Source organism: Hemitrygon akajei, chromosome 3 (assembly GCF_048418815.1).
Source record: "Hemitrygon akajei chromosome 3, sHemAka1.3, whole genome shotgun sequence".
NCBI classification, from domain to species: domain Eukaryota; kingdom Metazoa; phylum Chordata; class Chondrichthyes; order Myliobatiformes; family Dasyatidae; genus Hemitrygon; species Hemitrygon akajei.
The window spans coordinates 146135577-146154584 of record NC_133126.1 but is presented as its reverse complement, the minus strand read 5'-3'; positions in this window follow the sequence as shown (position 1 = coordinate 146154584).

Genomic DNA, 19008 nt, shown 5'->3' with positions numbered 1-19008 from the left:
CATGAGAGATTTCAACATGCAGGTGGATTGGGAAAATCAGGTTGGTAATTGACCTCAAGAGACTGAAATTATTGAATGCCTATGAACTGGGTTTTTAGAGCAGTTTGTCGTCAAGCCTACTGGGAGATCAACTGGGTGTTAGGTAATGAACCGGAGGTGATTAGGAAGTTTAAGGCAAAAAAAATCTTAGGAGGCTGTGATCACAATATGATTGAGTTCAATTTGAAACTTGATAGTGAGAAAGTAAAGTCTGATATAGTAGTATTTAAGTGAAGTAAAGGGAAATACAGTGGTATGAGCGAAGAATTCACCAAAGCAAACTGGAAGGAGATGCTGACAGGGATGACAGCAGAGCAGCAATGGCGTGAGTATCTGGGAAAAATAAAGAAGCTGCAGAATAGATGTATTCCAAAAACAAAGAAATACTCAAATGGCAAAATAGTACAACCATGGCTGACAGGGAAGTCAAAGCTAAAGTGAAAGCAAAAGAGAGGGCATACAACAAAGCAAACATTAGTGGGAAGACAGAGGATTGGGAAACTTTTAAAAACCTACAGAGAGCAACTAAAAGAATCATTAGGAGGGAAAAGTTGAAATATGAAAGCAAGCTAGCAAATAGTATCAAAGTAGATAGGAAAAGCTTTTTCAAGTATGTAAAAAATTAAAAGAGCAATGTACAGGACCTTTAGAAAATGAGGCCAGGGGACAAGGAGATGGTAGATGAATTAGATGAGTATTTTGCACCAGTCTTCATTGTGGAAGACATCAGCAGTGTGCCAGGCGTTGAAGGGTGTGAAGGAAGAGAAGTGGGTGCAGTTGCTATTACAAGGGAGAAATCACTCAAAAAGCTGAAAGACCTGAAGGTACATAAGTCACCCACACCAGAGGAACTGCACCCCAGGGTTCTGAAAGAGGCAGCAGTAGAGATTGTGGAGGCATTAGTAATAAACTTTCAAAAATAATTGGACTCTGGCATGTTGCCAGGGGACTGGAAAATTGCAAGTGTCACTCCACTCTTTAAGAAAGGAGGAAGATAGCAGAAAGGAAATTATAGACCAGTTAGCCTGACCTCATTGGATGGGAAGATGTTGGAGTCAATTGTTAAGGATGAGATTATAGAGTACATAGGACATGATAGGATAAAGTCAGCATAGTTTTCTTAAAGAAATATCTTGCCTGACAAACTTGTTGGAATTATTTGGAGAGATTACAAGCTGGATAGATAAAGGGGAGGCAGTAGATGTTGTATATTTGGACTTTCAGAAGACCTTCAACAATGTGTCACATGTGAGAAAGCTTACCAAGTTAAGAGCCTATGGTATTACAGGAAAGTCACTGGCATAGTTAGAGTAACACAAACAAAATGCTGGTGGAACACAGCAGGCCAGACAGCATCTATAGGGAGAAGCACTGTCGACATTTTGGGCCGAGACCCTTCGTCAGGACTAACTGAAAAGAAAGATAGTAAGAGATTTGAAAGTAGGAGCGGGAGGGGAAAATGCAAAATGATAGGAGAAGACCGGAGGGGATGGGGTGAAGCTGAGAGCTGGAAAGGTGACTGGCAAAAGGGATACAGAGCTGGAGAAGGGAAAGGATCATGGGACAGGAGGCCTAGGGAGAAAGAAAGGGTGGCCTTTTATATATTGGTGAGACCCGACGCAGACTGGGAAACTGTTTCGCTGAACACCTACGCTCTGTCCGCCAGAGAAAGCAGGATCTCCCAGTGGCCACACATTTTAATTCCACATCCCATTCTGATATGTCTATTCATGGCCTCCTCTACTGTCAAGATGAAGCCACACTCAGATTGGAGGAAAAACACCCTGTATACCGGCTGGGTAGCCTCCAACCTGATGGCATGAACATTGACTTCTCTAACTTCCGTTATTGCCCCTCCTCCCCTTCTTACCGCATCCCTGATATATTTAGTTCCCCCCCCCTTTTTTTCTCTCTTTCTGCCCATCACTCTGCCTGTTCTCCATCTTCCTCTGGTGCTCTCCTCCCCCTTTCTTTCTCCCTGGGCCTCCCGTCCCATGATCCTTTCCCTTCTCCAGCTCTGTATCCTTTTTGCCAATCACCTTTCCGGCTCTCAGCTGCACCCCACCCCCTCCAGTCTTCTCCTATCATTTCACATTTCCCCTCCCCCTCCTACTTTCAAATCTCTTACTATCTTTCCTGTCAGTTAGTCCTGACGAAGGGTCTGGGCCCAAAATGTTGACAGCGCTTCTCCTTATAGATGCTGTCTGGCCTACTGTATTCCACCAGCATTTTGTGTGTGTTTCTTTAATTTCCAGCAACTGCGAATTGCCTCGTGTTGGCATAGTTAGAGTGTTGGCTGATTGGTAGGAGACAGTGAGTGGGATTAAAAGTATCTTTTTCTGGTTGGCTGCCAGTGACTAGTGGTGTTCTGCAGGGGTCAGTGTTGGGACCGCTTCATTTTATGTTCTATGTCAATGATTTGGGTGATGGAATAGATGGCTTTATTGCCAAGTTTGCAGATGATAGGAAGATTGGTGGAGGGGTAGGTAGTGTTGAGGAAACAGTTAAGCTGCAGAAGGACTTAGACAGATTAGGAGAGTGGGCAAGAAAGTGCAAATGAAATGCAATATTGGAAAATGCATGGACATGCACTTTGATAGTAGAAATAAATGTGCAGACTATTTTCTAAATATGAAGGAGGTCCAAAAATCTGAGATTCAAAGGGACTTAGGAACCCTTGTGCAGATCGCCCTAAAGGTTAACTTGAAGGTAGAGTCAGTGGTGAAGAAGGCAAGTGCATTGTTAGCATTCATTTCAAGAGGTCTAGAATACAAGAGCAAGGATGTGATGCTGAGGCTTTATAAGGCACTGGTGAGGCCTCACCTTGAGTATTGTGATCAGTTTTGGGCCCCTCATCAAGAAGAGATGTGCTGGGATTTGAGAGGGTTCAGAAGAAGTCCACAAGAATGATTCATGGAATGAAAGGGCTATCATACGAGGAACATTTCATAGTTCTAGGTCTGTACTCACTGGAATTTAGAGGGTTGAGGGGTGATATGATTGAAACCGTTTAAATCTTGAAAGGTCTAGACAGAGTAAATCTGGAAAGGATGTCTCCCATGGTGGGGGAGTCTCGGACAAGAGCACACAACATTGGATAGAGGGGCATCCATTTAAAATAGAGAAACAGAGAAACTTCTTTAGCTAGAGGGTGGTAAGTTTGTGGAGATTGTTACCATGGGCTGCTGTGGGGGTCAGGTCTTTGGGTATATTTAAGGCAGAGCTTGATAGGTTCTTGATTGGACATGGCATCAAAGATTACGGAGAGAAAGCCGGGGAGTGGGACTGAGGTGGGAAAAGGATCAGCCATGATTGATTGGCAGAGCAGACTCAATGGGCCAAATGGCCTAATTCTGCTCCTATGCCTTCTGGTCTTGGGGTTTTATGGTCTTAGATTCCTTTGATAGAGAGTGTAGTTAGGATTTTTAATCTTACAAAAGCTGTATATCTGTTGAAAATATCAATTAGCCAAACAGTCACTTCTAGTATGATAAAATGTCAGCTCTTACCTAGTGGGTTGAATTGGTAGGCTAATCCTGTGTAACTGCCAAAATTTCACTGCACAGCTATGGGTTGATCACTCAGGATCAGGTTTTTCAGCATAATTCCTCGTGAAATTGTGCTGTTTCCCTACCCTGACAGTGGTGAATATGCATGAACCTTCTATACAAGGTTGGACATGACATTGGGACTGCTTCCCCGCTGATATAAGTAAAGGGAATATGTGTAACTAAATTAAGTACAGGGTATGCCAGTTAATTGGACCACCAATTAATCAGGGCAGCTATTTATTTGGAACAACTCTTGGAGAACCAAAACTAATTGAGAAAATTGTCAGGGTTTCCTTTGTTTATTTGGAAAATTATGCTGCTCAATTGGAACAAGAGACTGTTGATGAACCAACGTCAGTTCCATACACTTAAGTGGCTGTTAGACACTACACTGTACTTAGCGCAAACAGTTTTAAAATATCAACAGTTGTGTGTGTTTCTATTCAAAAAGCAAAGTTCAAAATTCAAAGAACAAAAGTTCAAAGTACATTTATTGTCAAAGTATGTATACTTTAAACAATCTTGAGATTTGTCTCAACAACAGTAAGACCAATGAGATGGTGATGGACTTCAGGAAGACTAAGCCTGCACTGCTCCCTATTGATGGTGAGGACATGGATGTGGTGAGGACCTACAAGTACCTGGGAGTGCACCAGGATGACATACTTGAGTGGAGCACCAACACACAGGCTGTGTACAAGAAGGACCAGAGTCACCTCTACTTCCTGAGGAGACTGAGATCCTTTAGAGTATGCAAGCCTCTCCTTCCCTTGTTCTACCAGTCTGTTGTTGTCAGTACAATCTTCTATGTGGTGGTGTGCTGGAATAATGGCATCACTATGGGTAATGCCAACAGTCTCATTAAACTGATTAGAAAGGCTGGCTCTGTTATAGGAGTCAACCTGGACACACTGGAGGCTGTGGTAGAACGAAGAACCCTATGGAAAATCCTGGTGATTCTGGACGATGTTCCTCTCACTCCACATTCCACTTTGGCTGAACAGAGGAGCACTTTTAGTAATAAAGTAAGACAACTGTGCTATACGAGGTCATTCTTACCCTCGACCATAATGAGTCAACCTATAGCTGGGGAAGTGATGACCCCCTCCTGTTAGACTGTTAGAGGTAACTTATTTTTTATTCTTTCTTACCTCTCTTCTAATATTTGTATATATGCACATCTGTGCACTTGTAATGCTACTGTGAGACTGTAATTTCCTTTGTGATCAATAAAGTATCAATCTACCTTACAGGCAGCCACAAAACAAAGAAACACAATAGGGCCCATTTTTTAAAAAGACCATCAAACACCCAATTTTCAGAGAAAAATAAACAAATTGTGCAAACAATAAAAGTAAGCAAATAGTGTTCAGAAATAAAGTTTATGGAAGTGAGCCCACAGACATGAAGCCAGGCATCACTTCTGTCAATTTAGGAGCAGGCCACAGCATCAGTTCAGTGCAGATCTGAGTAAACGTCATGGAGCAGCGAGCTGAACAGGCCCATCCCTCATCTCCAGCACTGACATCCTGACCTTCTCAATCTGGTCCAGCATTTACGCCATCCAAACTTCAGGTCATTCCTTGCCCTACCACTTCAATACGCACTTGGGCCAGTACCCCATTTCCTCGATTTAGTCTGAACATGACCTTTCCAATTCAGCCTGGTGCTTAAATTGATTAAGTCTTGGATCTTTCCTCTCAGGCCCGTCACCACCTTGAATCTGCCTTACCTCCACATGACTCAACTTGGTTCCTCTGCATCGAATCATCTCTAAGCGGTCTCCAACAACAGCCAAACATTGGCTCTTTCCCATTCTTGGGCCCAGGTCACACCACCTTGATTTGGCAACTGTACTGCTCCTTTGAGGCTTCAGTTCACACCACAGAAATGCCAGGTCATACAGTTCTAAAGCTCAACTCCCAAAGAAAAGTTACAGGCTATTGTTTGTAGTGATTATCATTGAAGTATTTACTTGTTTTCCTTGTTTCGTTTGTTGCCAATAAGTAGCCACTGAACTTCACCAGTGCTATCTTAAACCGGAAGATTTGTGTCACTGATAGTTGGTGAGAAATAAGCGGTAATACTGTTTTACTCACTGCAGATTCTAGCATTGAGGTTTGCAGATACCAGACACAGCCAGGAGTGAAAATGAAACAATTTCACTACTTCAACCAGTTAGAAACTACGAAGAATTGAAAGGTGTCAACAATCATCTTGAATGTTACAAAGAAAATGAAGATTTGGAGGATGCAATCATCAAAAGCTTTATATGAAATTAGTCCATTATCTGCACTGGGTATCTGCATGATTTTGTTCATTTACAGATAATCAAAAGAACATGGCAGTGTATACTGAATAAATTCCTTCATCGATAACTACGGTATTAGGTAGTTTTTTAAGCTGTTCTGTATTTCATTTAAATATATAATTTGTTACTCAGTTAAATGGTAGTTTGTCTTTTTATAATTTTTAAACTTTCTCCATGAAACCAGCTATTTGGGGCAGGCACTTAATTGGACTAAAATGTGTCCCAATTAACTAGAATTCACAATAGTTATTTATTTGTTTGTTTATATTTAATGTTTTCAATAAACCACAAAAGCTATTAGTGTGTCGAATTACAGAAGCATTCTGAATATTTCACAGCTTTGACATTCTTGCTATGCCAGAGTCAACACAGTCAGTCTGTGGTAAAAATATCCCTAGTTCCATCACATTGAGCGCTGGTGCCCCCCAGGGCTGTGTGCTCAGCCTGCCGGTGTTCATGCTGCTGATGCATGACTGCATTGCTAGATCCATTTCAAATCATATCATCAAGTTCGCTGATGACACATCGCCTGGCCTCAACAACAATGACGACAAGACAGTGTACAGAGAGAAAGTATAGCAAGGTAAAATGAGGCAAGCACACCAGCCTGTGTCTGAACATGGACGAAGCCAAAGTGATGATTGTAGACTTCAGGAATGTACAGGCTGACCACTCCTCACTACACTTACATTACTCCTCCGTGGTGAGAGCTAGGAGCACCATGTCTGAGAGTGCACATAATGGATGATTTCACCTGGTCTATCAACTCCAGCTCTTTGGTCACAGTAACCACAGCGGTGTCTCCATTTCCAGAGGAGAATTAAATGAGAGACCCCTCACCCCCACCATTTTAACCAATTTTTACAGGGTCACCATGGAGAGTGTCCTGACCAGATGCATATCTGTCTGGTACGGGAATTGCAAGGCATCTGACCACAAATCCCTACAAAGGATTGGGAGAACAACTGAGGGGATCATCAGGTCTCTCTTCCACCCATTAGAGATATTTATCAAGAGCACAGCATATGCAGTGCCCTTAGTATTGTCTCTTTGACCCCCTGCCATCAAGCAGGAGGTACCATAGCATTAGGGCAAGCTGGGAAACAGCTTCTTCCCCAGGCCATAAGTCTACTGAACTCCCTCTCACCATCCAAGTTTCATCACGTATCAAATCAAATCAAATCAAATTCAAGTTTAATTATCATTCAACCATACTTGAACAAAATAGTGTTTTTCTGGGGCCAAGGTACAAAATATGCACAGCACATTCAAAATAGCAAACGAAAAAGTACAGTCACACAAAAAATACATATGTAGTCCAAGCCCCTAAGCAACATGTCCCGCAGATTGATGATACAGTTCCCAGCAGTGTGCTGATGCATACAATCCAGCTTATCTTTCCACCAATTGAACACTAGAGGGCAGCACCTACAGAGGAGACCAACCACTAACCAAGTACAGCTGCCACACTGCACCACCCACAGTGTCTCCTCTCCCAGACTGCAGCAGCAGGCAAACCCGTGGCTTGAAGCCTAGTCCTCGCTACAACTGAGGGCACACCGCTCCCCCACCGGCTGTTAATCCACCAAACAATGGAAGCAGCTTCTTACATTATCAATGTCCAGCAGGGTCTTGCGATTGCAAGAGAAATGTCCAAGACAATCACCCACAGTTACACTGCACGTCGCCTTCGCACATCAACTCCAAAGCCTTTGATGCCTTCCTGTAGCAGGCAGCAACATGGTCTGCATCCATCAGCATCTCCATCAATGAGCAGCTTACTGATGAGATAGACCCGGAGTACCCAAAGTTCTTTGGAGTCCAGCATGGTCTTGAGGTCAAAAAAGCCATTTAACAAAGAAGAAAACACTTTTGGTTGGCCCCTGAGAGGCCGCTGCATCTGAACACACTGTCATCTTAGTGTTATACTATCTACCTTTTAACTTGTATCATATATGCACCTTGTTGTTTGTTAATCTATTTGTGGTAATATTACTTTGCGTGTATTGTGTGTGAATATATGCACAGTGTTGTGCACCTTGGTCCGGAGGAACATTGTCTCATTTGGTGCTATACATGTGTACTTTAGAACGACAACAAAATTGAACTTGAATATTGTTTGATTTATTTCAATTTATCTGCAAATCTCTGGTGATCATAACATTTTTGAGTATTGACAAAGTTATGTGTTAGAGCCATTGAAATATAGAGGGCTTTACAAATATCAAAAATCAGTTGCAGCAAGATTATGTGCACAGCCTGCTGTTTTGAAAGTGTTTTTGTACAGAATTTTGATGTGTGAATTTTTTCTGTTTTCCAAGTTGTTTCATAATATTCTGGTGCATTGTTTTTGGCTGACCTAACCCACCGGATACAACGAGGTTGCCCTCCAGTTTTATTATTCCTGATCTCCATTCATCACCTCATTCAGTCACTCCTCTGGGACATTTCAACAACAAGAACATGACCACGCATGGCTTGAACAAGGAATAGCCTTTATTTCACACAAGACTGAAAGCCATGTAGTTCAGGGTGATATGCTGAGCCTAGAGTTAAAGTGGCAGTTTCCTTTCTTTTTAAAGGTAAAATTCTAAGAAGCCGCTTGAAAGAAGTTTGCTATATATTTTGATCTATAGTTCCATAAAATGATTATCTAATTATATGTTCTTATTGTGTACATTTTACACAAAATATTTCTCCCAGCCTCCTGGATGGCCACATCTGCACCAGGTGCGAGTAGCTACAGCTCTTTAGGGACCACGTTAGGGAACCGGAGATGCAGCTCGATGGCCTCTGTCCGATCAGAGAAAGTGAGGAGGTGATAGAGAGGAGTTATAGGCAAGTAGTCCCACCGGGGCTTCAGGAGTCAGATAAGTGGGTAACATTCAGGAGAGGGAAGGGCAAGAGTCAGATACTAGAGAGTACCCCCAATGGCTGTCCCCCTTAACAATAAGTACTGCTGTTGAGTACTATCGAGGAGGACCTAACTGGGGGGAAGCAACAGTGGTCGTGCCTCTGGCACAGAGTCTGGACCTGTGGCTCAGAAGGGTAGGGAAAGGAAAAGGATGGCAGCAGTGATAGGGGACTCTACAGCTAGGGGGGCAGACAGGCGATTCTGTGGACTCAGGAAAGAAACACGGATGGCAGTTTGCCACCCAGGTGCTAGGCGCCGGGATGTTTCTGATCGCATCCTCAATATCTTGAAATGGGAAGGTGAACAACCAAAGGTCGTGGTACATATTGGTACTAACGACATAGGTAGGAAAAGGGAGGAGGTCCTGGAAACAGACTACAGGGAGTTAGGAAGGAAGTTGAGAAACAAGACCTCAAAAGGTAGTAGTCTCAGGATTACCGTCTGTGCCACCTGACTGTGAGTATAGGAATAGAGTGAGGTGGGGGATAGATGTGTGGCTGAGAGATTGGAGCAGAGGGCAGGGATTCAGATTTCTGGATCATTGGGATCTCTTTTGGGGCAGGTGTGACCAGTACAAAAAGGCGGGTTGCACTTGAATCCCAGGGGGACCAATACCCTGGGGAGTGGGAACTGAACTGAAGAGACAGAGGAAGGGGCAGTTGGCTCACAAATAGAGAAAGCTTGTAGGCAGTGTGTGAGGGAGGTTAGGCAGGTGATAGAAAAAGGATGCACTCAGACCGATGGTTTGAGATGTGTCTATTTTAATGCAAGAAATATCATGAACAAAGCGGATGAGCTTAGAGTGTGGATCAGTACTTGGAGCTATAATGTTGTGGCCATTAAAGAGACTTGGATGGCTCAGGGGCAGTAATGGCTGCTTAGAGTGCCAGGCTTTAGATGTTTCAGAAAGGACAGGGAGAGAGGCAAAAGAGGTGGGGGCGTGACATTGCTGATCACAGATAGTGTCATGGCTACAGAAAAGGAGGAAGAAATGGAGGGATTATCTACCGAGTCTTTGTGGGTGGAAGTTAGAAACAGGAAGTGGTCAATAACTCTACTGGGTGTTTTTTTTTTTTTTTTTTTTTTTTTTTTTTTTTTTTTTTTTTTTTTTTTTTTTTTTTTTTTTTTTACAGACCACCCAACAGTAACAAGGACATTGAGGAGCAGATAGGGAGACAGATTCTGGAAAGGAGTAATAATAGCAGGGTTGTTGTGATGGGGGATTTTAATTTCCCCAATATTGATTGGCATCTCCCTAGAGTGAGGGGTTTAGATGGGATGGAGTTTGTTAGGTGTGTTCAGGAAGCTTTCCTGACATAGCATGTAGATAAGCCTACAAGTGGAGAGGCTGTACTTGACTTGGTATTGGGAAATGAACCTGGTCAGGTGTCAGGTCTCTCACTGGGAGATATCTCATTTTGGAGATAGTGATCTCAATTCTATTTCCTTTACCATGGCATTGGAGAGGGATAGGAACAGACAAGTTAGGAAAGTGTTTAATTGGAGTAAGGGGAAATATGAGGCTATCAGGCAAGGACATGGAAGCATAAATTGGGAACAGATGTTTTCAGGGAAGCACATGGAAGAAGTGTGGCAAATATTCAGGGGATATTTGCGTGGCGTTCTGCATAATTACATTCCAATGAGTCAGGGAAAGGATGGTAGGGTACAGGAAATGTGGTGTACAAAATCTAGTCAAGAAGAAAAGAAAAGCTTACGAAAGTTTCAAAAAACTAGGTAATGATAGAGATCTAGAAAATTATAAGGCTAGCAGGAAGGAGCTAAAGAATGAAATTAGGAGAGACAGAAGGGGCCACGAGAAGGCATTCGTGAGCAGAATCAAGTAAAACGCCAAGGTATTCTACAAGGATGTGAAGAGCAAGAGGATGAAACGTGAGAGAATAGGACCAACCAACTGTGACAGTGGAAAAGTGTGTATGGAACTGAAGGAGGTAACGGAGATACTTAATGAATACTTTGCTTCAGTATTCACTATGGAAAAGGACTTGTGGATTGAGGGGATAACTTACAGTGGACTGAAAAGCTTGAGCATATAGGCATTAAGGAGGAGGATGTGCTGGACCTTTTGGAAAGCATCAAGTTGGATAAGTCACCAGGACCAGATTAGATATACACCAGGCTACTGTGGGAAGCGAGGGAGGTGATTGCTGAGCCTCTGGCAATGAACTTTGCATCATCAGTGTGGATGGGAAAGGTTGCGGTGGATTGGATGGTTGCAGATGTTGTTCCCTTATTCAAGAAATGGAATTGAGATAGCCCAGGAAATTATGGACCAGTGAGTCTTATTTCAGTGGTTGGTAAGTTGATGGAGAAGATCCTGAGAGGCAGGATTCACGAACATTTGATGAGGCATAATATGATTAGGAGTAGTCAGCATGGTTTTGTTGAGGGCAGGTCGAGCCTTACAAGCCTAATTGATTTTTTTGAGGATGTGACTAAACACATTGATGAAGGAAGAGCAGTAGATGTAGTGTATATGGACTTCAGCAAGGCATTTGATAAGGTACTCCATGCAAGGCTTATTGAGAAAGTAAGGAGGCATGAGATCCAAGGGGACCTTGCTTTGTGAATCCAGAACTGGCTTGCATATAGACAGCAAAGAGTGGTTGCAGACAGGTCATATTCTGCATGGAGGTCAGTGACCCCTGGTGTGCCTCAGGGATCTGTTCTGGGATCTTTCTCTTCGTGACTTTTATAAATGATCTTGATGAGGAGGTGGAGGGATGGGTTAGAAAACTAGCTGATGACACAAAGGTTGGGGGTATTGTGGATAGTGTGGAGGGCTCTCAGAAGTTACAGCGGGATATCAATAGGATGCAAACCTGGGCTGAGAAGTGGCAGATGGAGTTCAACCCAGATAAGTGTAAGGTGGTTCATTTTGGTAGGTCAAATATGATGACAGAATATAGTATTAATGGCAAGACTCTTGGCAGTGTGGAGGATCAGAGGGATCTTGAGGTCCAAGCCCACAGGACACTCAAAGCTGCTGCGCAGGTTAACTCTGTGGTTACGAAGGCATATGGTGCATTGGCCTTCATCAATCGTGGAATTGAATTTAGGAGGCAAGAGGTAATATTACAGCTATATAGGACCCTGGTTAGATCCCACTTGGAGTACTGTGCCCTGTTCTGGTCGCCTCACTACAGCAAGGATGTGGAAGCCGTAGAAAGGGTGCAAAGGAGATTTACAAAGATGTTGCCAGGATTGGGGAGCATGAGTAAACTCAGCCTTTTTTCCTTGAAGCGGCTGAGGATGAGAGGTGACCTGATAGAGGTGTATAAGGTGATGAGAGGCATTAATCATGTGGATAGTCAGAGGCTTTTTCCCAGGGTTGAATTGGCTACCACTAGAGGGCACAGTTTTAAGGTGCTTGGAAGTAGGTATGGAGGAGATATCTGGGGTAAGTTTTTTTTAAACGCAGAGAGTGATAAGTGTGTGGAATGGGCTGCCGGTGATGGTGGTGAAGGCGGATACAATAGGGTCTTTTAAGAGACTCCTGGATAGGTACATGGAGCTTAGAAAAATAGAGGTCTATGGGTAACCCTAGGTAATTTCTAAGGTAAGTACATGTTCAGCACAGCATTGTTGGCCGAAGGGCCTGTATTGTGCTGTAGGTTTCTATGTTTCTATTATAAAAATGTGTTTCTGTGTTCTGTTGGTGGGGAAAGCCTAATTGGGCTTCCCTTATTATTTGAATAGTGTTGTTTCAACTCAATTAATAGATATGGCAAAAAAATGTTTTTGTTGGCACCATTACACTGAGATTATCCAAAAACACTTGCACATAAATGTGAGTCGGACACCACACTGGTGAAAGCTTATCTACTGCGAATGATAGATAAAAGCAGATCATCATTAAACATTAAGTTGTTGCCAATTAAACCCTCTCTTAACCTTACCCAGAGGATCACTTTTTAATCGACAAGAAGGACAAACGTTATTCAGTCTTTCCTTCAACACCTAAAATCCACAAGCGATGCTTTTAACATTTGTTTTTCAAATTGCTGAAGTCTATTACAAGTGGCCCTGTAGGACTTTGACCCAATTTTTACACTCTGCTCAAACTAGTTGCTTTCAGCACTTAGATCTATTCAACCCCACTAAGTACTGCAGACCACCCTGAAAAAGACCAGTTAACTCCTATTCACTGTTTCTTGAATGTCAGTAAATTACAGCCAATGCCACACACTTTAATTTTGCACTCCAGCCTTTCATATGGAAGTTGAAGCGTATCCACATGAAGTTGTTCATGGAACAATTTATATTTCACATTTCCTTGTTAAAGAGAAAAAGGACATTTGCCTATAATTTCTGCCACTTCTTTGGACATTCTCACAATCCCCATTCCTGCAATTACTTCCAAATAGTCTTTTGCACATCAACTCCTTCTATGTACATCATACCAGGGATAATTTACACTGGCTAGTTACTCTACTATCCATCAGCTCCTTGCCACATGGGAGAAAATAAGAACATGTGGGGCAATACACTGTGTGTAAGCTACCCACAGACAGCAGGAGAGGTCAACTTGGACCATATGATTTGAGTTGATGGTCAAAAGCTTCTTGCTGTAGCTACAGCTACAACAGAGGACGACAGCAGCTGTCAAGGTGACAGTGGCAATGAACATTTATGCATCTAAATCCTCTTTCTGATGTGAGATATAGCTCACTGCAGTTCTCTGTTCTTCTTGCAGGTCTTTCACATACATCAACTGAAGATAATTGTATCATCATCCAATTTGTCATAAGGGGAAGCTCTGCTGAGCCTTTTTCCTCACAAAAACTGCATTTCATTCTCTCCAGTCAGAAACCATCAGGCAGAATGAGCACATGGCTTTGCAAGGATTCATGATGGTGCAAAGTCACTTACTATACACTGTGCAAAGCAATGTGTGACAGCTCTGACATGTACTGGCCAAAAAAACAATTCAGCTGTTCAGAATCCACCTGGCACTGATCATGCACAGAAAATCACACTGGCCAGTGTGCGATTCCTGCAGAAGCAGAAGTATTGTCTCATTCACTAGGTGTCGTTTGTGACATGCAGATTTGATCATCACTTCAAGCTACTGGACAACATTGGCAATTTGTTTACAAAGTTCACGATTAACTCGAAGTTTAACTAGACCAATTGCATAAATACAGTGAGCTTAAGAGAAGATCAGAGGTCAAGAATTCTGAAAGTCAGAATCAAGTATAACATCACTGGCATACGCGTGTCATGAAGTGTGTGGTTTTGCGACATCAGTAGAGTACAATAAGCACTCTAAATAAGTAACAGCCCTGATTAAACGATGGCCCAATTAACAGAGTGCACTGTATATAAAATTAAGTTAACTAAGTAGTGCAAAAAGCAAGCAAAAAAAAGAAAAAATAGTGAGGTAGTGTGCATGGGTTCACATACCACCCTACTAGCCTCCGTATTCAGCACATAATTCTCCACAACTTCCGCCATCTCCAGTGTGATCCCAACACCAGGCATATCCTTTCCTCCATGCCCCCCCCCCCCACTTACTGCTTTCCACAGGGATCGCTCCCTATGTGACTCCCTTGTCCACTCATCCCTCCCCACTGTTCTCTTTCCTGGCACTTATCCTTGCAAGCAGAACTAGTGCCACACCCATCCCTACACCTCCTCCTTCACTGCTATTCAGGACCCCAAACAGTCCTTCTAGGTGAGGCGAGACTTAACCTGCGATTCTGCTGGGGTCATCTACTGTATCCGGTGCTCCCGGTGTGGCCTCCTGTACGTCGGAGAGACCCGATGTAGAATAGGAGACCACTTTTCCGAGCACCTTCACTTCATCTACCACAAAAACTGGGATCTCCGAGTGGCCATCTATTTCAATTCAACTTCCCATTTCCATTCCAAAATGTCAGTCCATGGCCTCCTCTACTACCACTCAAGTTGAAGGAGCAACACCTTATATTCAATCTGGGTAGCATCCAACCTGATGGCTTGAACATCGATTTCTCAAACTTCTGGCAATTGCCTCCCCGCCCCTCCTTCGCCATTCCCCATTCCAATCTCCTTACCTGCCCATCATCTCTTCCCCCTTCCCTTTTGTCCATGGTGCTCTGTCCTCTCATATTAGATTCCTCCTTCTCCAGCCCTTAATTTACTTCACCAATCATTTTCCCTGCTCTTTTCCACTATTGTCCAGCCCACTGACTCAAAACAGTCTTGTATGCGCACCTCGACCTCCTTTGGCCATACCTTCTTGATACTCACCACTGGTCTTTAATCTCGGTCTACACACTGTGAGTGGAAGTACAGCCAAGTGATCAGACTTTCCATTGTACAGACATGGGAGGGCATGGTAAGCATTTTTGATGGTTGATGGTGCTGTAACATTGGTCAAATGTCTTGGCCCCTCTGGTTCCACAGGTGATATGTTGGTGGTAGTTGGTCAGAGACATCTTCAAGCTGGTCTGAGTGAGATCCTCCACAATGATAAGGTAGGCATCAGGGAGTGCTGTTTTGTGACTGCTGATCACAGTGCTCAGCAGCTTGGCAGTCCCTATCTGACGTTGGCCAGAGGTTGAATGTACAACCCCACCATGATGAAGGTAGAAAACTCCCTTGGGTGACAGTTGACCACTAGTTATTCCAGGTCAGTGTGTAGGACTGAGACAGAACACACCATGATGAGATAATCATGAAGCATACTCTGCCACCTCTACCTTTAAAGGACTAAGCTCTCTTGCTTTTGCTGAAAAATGGAGGTGCCATTGTGCTGCAGCACGGCATCCAAAATGGTGGAGCTGAGCCATATTTCCATGAAGAAAAGTACACAGCAGTCTCGGATGTCCCTTTGATACCGCAATCTTGCTCTGAGATCTTCAGTTTTATTTTCCAGAAACTGTACATTCACCAGCAGAATAGTAGGGATTTGGGGGGAGGGGTAATCCTAAGGTCTCTGTGTTTCAATCTTAGGTAATGTTTACGCGACTGGCTGGTGTATATCTAGGGGAAAATTCGTCCACCCACCAAACCGCGCCTCCCGTATACGTGGATGCTGTGAAATACATGCTAATACAAACTCGCACACACAATTTCAAGCACACATGAGGTACGTTTACAGAATACACTTTATAAGTCTTACTAGAACTAAGTGATTAATAACGATACAAAATATATGAAGGGAAAGAAAATAAAGAAAAGGCACCAAAACTTATCAAAGTTCAGTCAATTAGTGCACATCACTGGAGCTCAATCATCGAATCCTCCGACCACTCTTCACTCCTCTCCGACCTCCACGACCTGTGCATCTGGGACCACTCTTGGTAATTCACCAGCTGTGCCGCACTCATCTGCCTTTCTCGCCATCTTCTTCCCGATTCCCAAAAAGACCACACAATCCCAGCTCCCAGACCCAGAAGCTAAAATAACATCCAACCCAATTGGTTAACAAATGAATACAATCCCCATTATTAGCAACTTAAAACCAAACAAGCTTCTCGAGAAGCTTCGAGAATGCTCTGCAAGAAAAGCACTCTCTCACCAGTTAGCGTAACAAAGAAGCAGTTTTACTTTTAACAAACAAAGAAGCCATTGTGATTAACATACGCAGTACACTTACTTACAGACCAGCACAATTTTCTTATTTACTTTTTCTTAAAAGGGAACTGCTGTTGCAACCTGAGACTGCAGTCCAGGGTCCGCTGATTTTGAGGATCGATAGATTTTTCAAACATCTTAAATTAACGTTGCTTACTGAAGTACCCATGGCTTTGACTGCAGATTTCAGCTGTAGTAGTTCTAAATGTGAATATTTGATTATTCCTTTTGGAGCTATGCACAAGGAGTTGCCACTTATCAGCACCATCTTGACCTTGCAGTCCACAATTACTGTAAGATACTCCTAGTTCCCGAGAATATTCCAGCACTTTGCCAAGCACACATCAGGGATGTGGTGAATACTCTCCATTTGATTGATGAGTACAGTTCAGAGGCCCAACCGAGTCCTGGTAAATGCAACCATCTTGACTGATACTCCACCAGAACCATGAAACAATTGTGTCATCTACCACCAAAATATGGGTCAGCCCATTAAATCCCCTTCATCCAGGTCCTCGGTTTTTGACTGCTAGTACTAACCTACAGCCATCTGTTAACATAACAAAAATAACCTCTTCCAACTAGATAAGGAGCTGGTTACCAGCTTCTCACCACTCACACCCATCTTTACATCGGCAGTGCAGCAGTGGAAACTGAGCAGTTTCAAACTCTTGGGAATTACATCTGGCACAACTTTTCACGGTACCAGAACACTTCCTACACAATCAAAAGAGCTCACCACCACCTCTGCTTTCTGAGGAGGCGATGCCCATCAACAGTCATGCCTTTCTACAGATATGCAGTAGAGAACATCCTAACATGATACATAGATATATATATACACATAGAGGTGCCAGAAAAATATATATACACATAGAGGTGCCAGAAAAATATTAGCAATATCATGATGGATCCCACCCACCCTGCTCATGGGGACTGTTTGTCCTATTCCAATCAGAGAAGCTATGTAGCATCCATGCCAGGGCCATCAAACTCAAATAAATTTACTTTCCCAAAGCAATAAAGGCTGATCAACACCCTCCACCCACTAACCCATCTGACAACACCCCATCCCCACCACTACTTTGTCATTTCCTGTTGTTATGTTTGTGGCACTAGGAAGCCGGTTGATGGTGAATATTACTCACGAAAGTCAGGCAGGTGATGAACAAAATGTGCAGCTGCTTACTTTGCTTGTAAGTCATTTACCCATAATGCGCTCTGTCAGTATTCAGTACGTAACACACAGCAGCCTGTAAGGGTCATAATGTATGTGAATACATAAGACCTGTTAGAATCACCTTGTACCAGACACTCCTGTACCTACTGTCACTTTATGTACATGCAATCAATACACACACACACACACTCTTAAGTATTTATGTATATAATGTTTTTATTATTGTATTCTTTATCTTACTGTGTATTTTGTGCTGCATCAGATCCAGAGTAACAATTATTTTATTCTTCTTTACACTTGTGCACTGGTAATTACATTAAACAATCTTGAATATTCTCTTCTAACCATTTTGGAGGGCCTCATCTCCCCTTGAGAAGAGTGCATCTCCCTCTCTAAGCACTGCTTGAAAACTTTCTCAGAGTCATAAAGCACAGAAACAGTCCCTTCGAATGGTAGCCTTCTCTGACATGGCAATTCAAAGTTTTCCAGATCCCAACCACTTTCTGGGTGAGAAAATGCCTCCTCAAATCTTCTCTAAGCCTTTCCCCCATTGTTCTAAACTTGTGTTCTCTTGTTTTGGCTATAGGGAGAAGTTACTTACTATCTATGCCGTTCATGCCCCTCGCTTATTTACCACAACAGTCAGGCACTCTTTTAGCCTTCTCCGCTCCAAGGAAAACAAACCCAGCATGTCTAGTCTTTTCATAAGGGTAGCACTCCATCCAAAGCTCCGAATCAACATTCTGGCAAATTTGATCCTCTCCCTATCACATTCTTCTGTGGTATGTTGACTAGAACTGCAAGCAGAACTCCAGTTGTAGACTAAACAATGCTTTTTAAAGCGACATCATAAACTCCCTGCAGCTATATTCTACACCTCAGCCGACGCAAGCTAGTATTGCATGCAGCTTCTTCACTATACTGTAATGTCTATCTATCCTGAAACCTTCTAGAAACCTTGGACTTATTCAACTAGGTCCCTCAACAGCCCCTAAGAACTGGCATTTGCAATGGATCCTATTTCATTACTCCTTCCAAAGCGTATCAGCTCCCATTTATCAGAAATTCTATTTCCCATTGCTAAGCCCACTTTACTAACTAGTCATTATCTTCCTGTAACCTAATCTCCTCATTATCAACAACGCCATCAACCTCATCAAACTACTAATCATGCCTGCCATATTCATATCCAAATCATTTGGTTTTCAAGCAGCCCCAACTCTACTACCAATCCAACTCCAACCTCTTAGACCACTCTTATACATGGTGTCATGTCAAGGCTTTACTGAGCACTCACATATTGTGTCACTTTCAAACTTTCTGCATAGTTTCACTTCCTGTGCAGCTCTCCTCACCTATCGTGACCATAATGTGTGTCTCCCTTAAGAGATGTTGGCTGATTTTAAACCTCTCAAGGTAACTTGTGGTG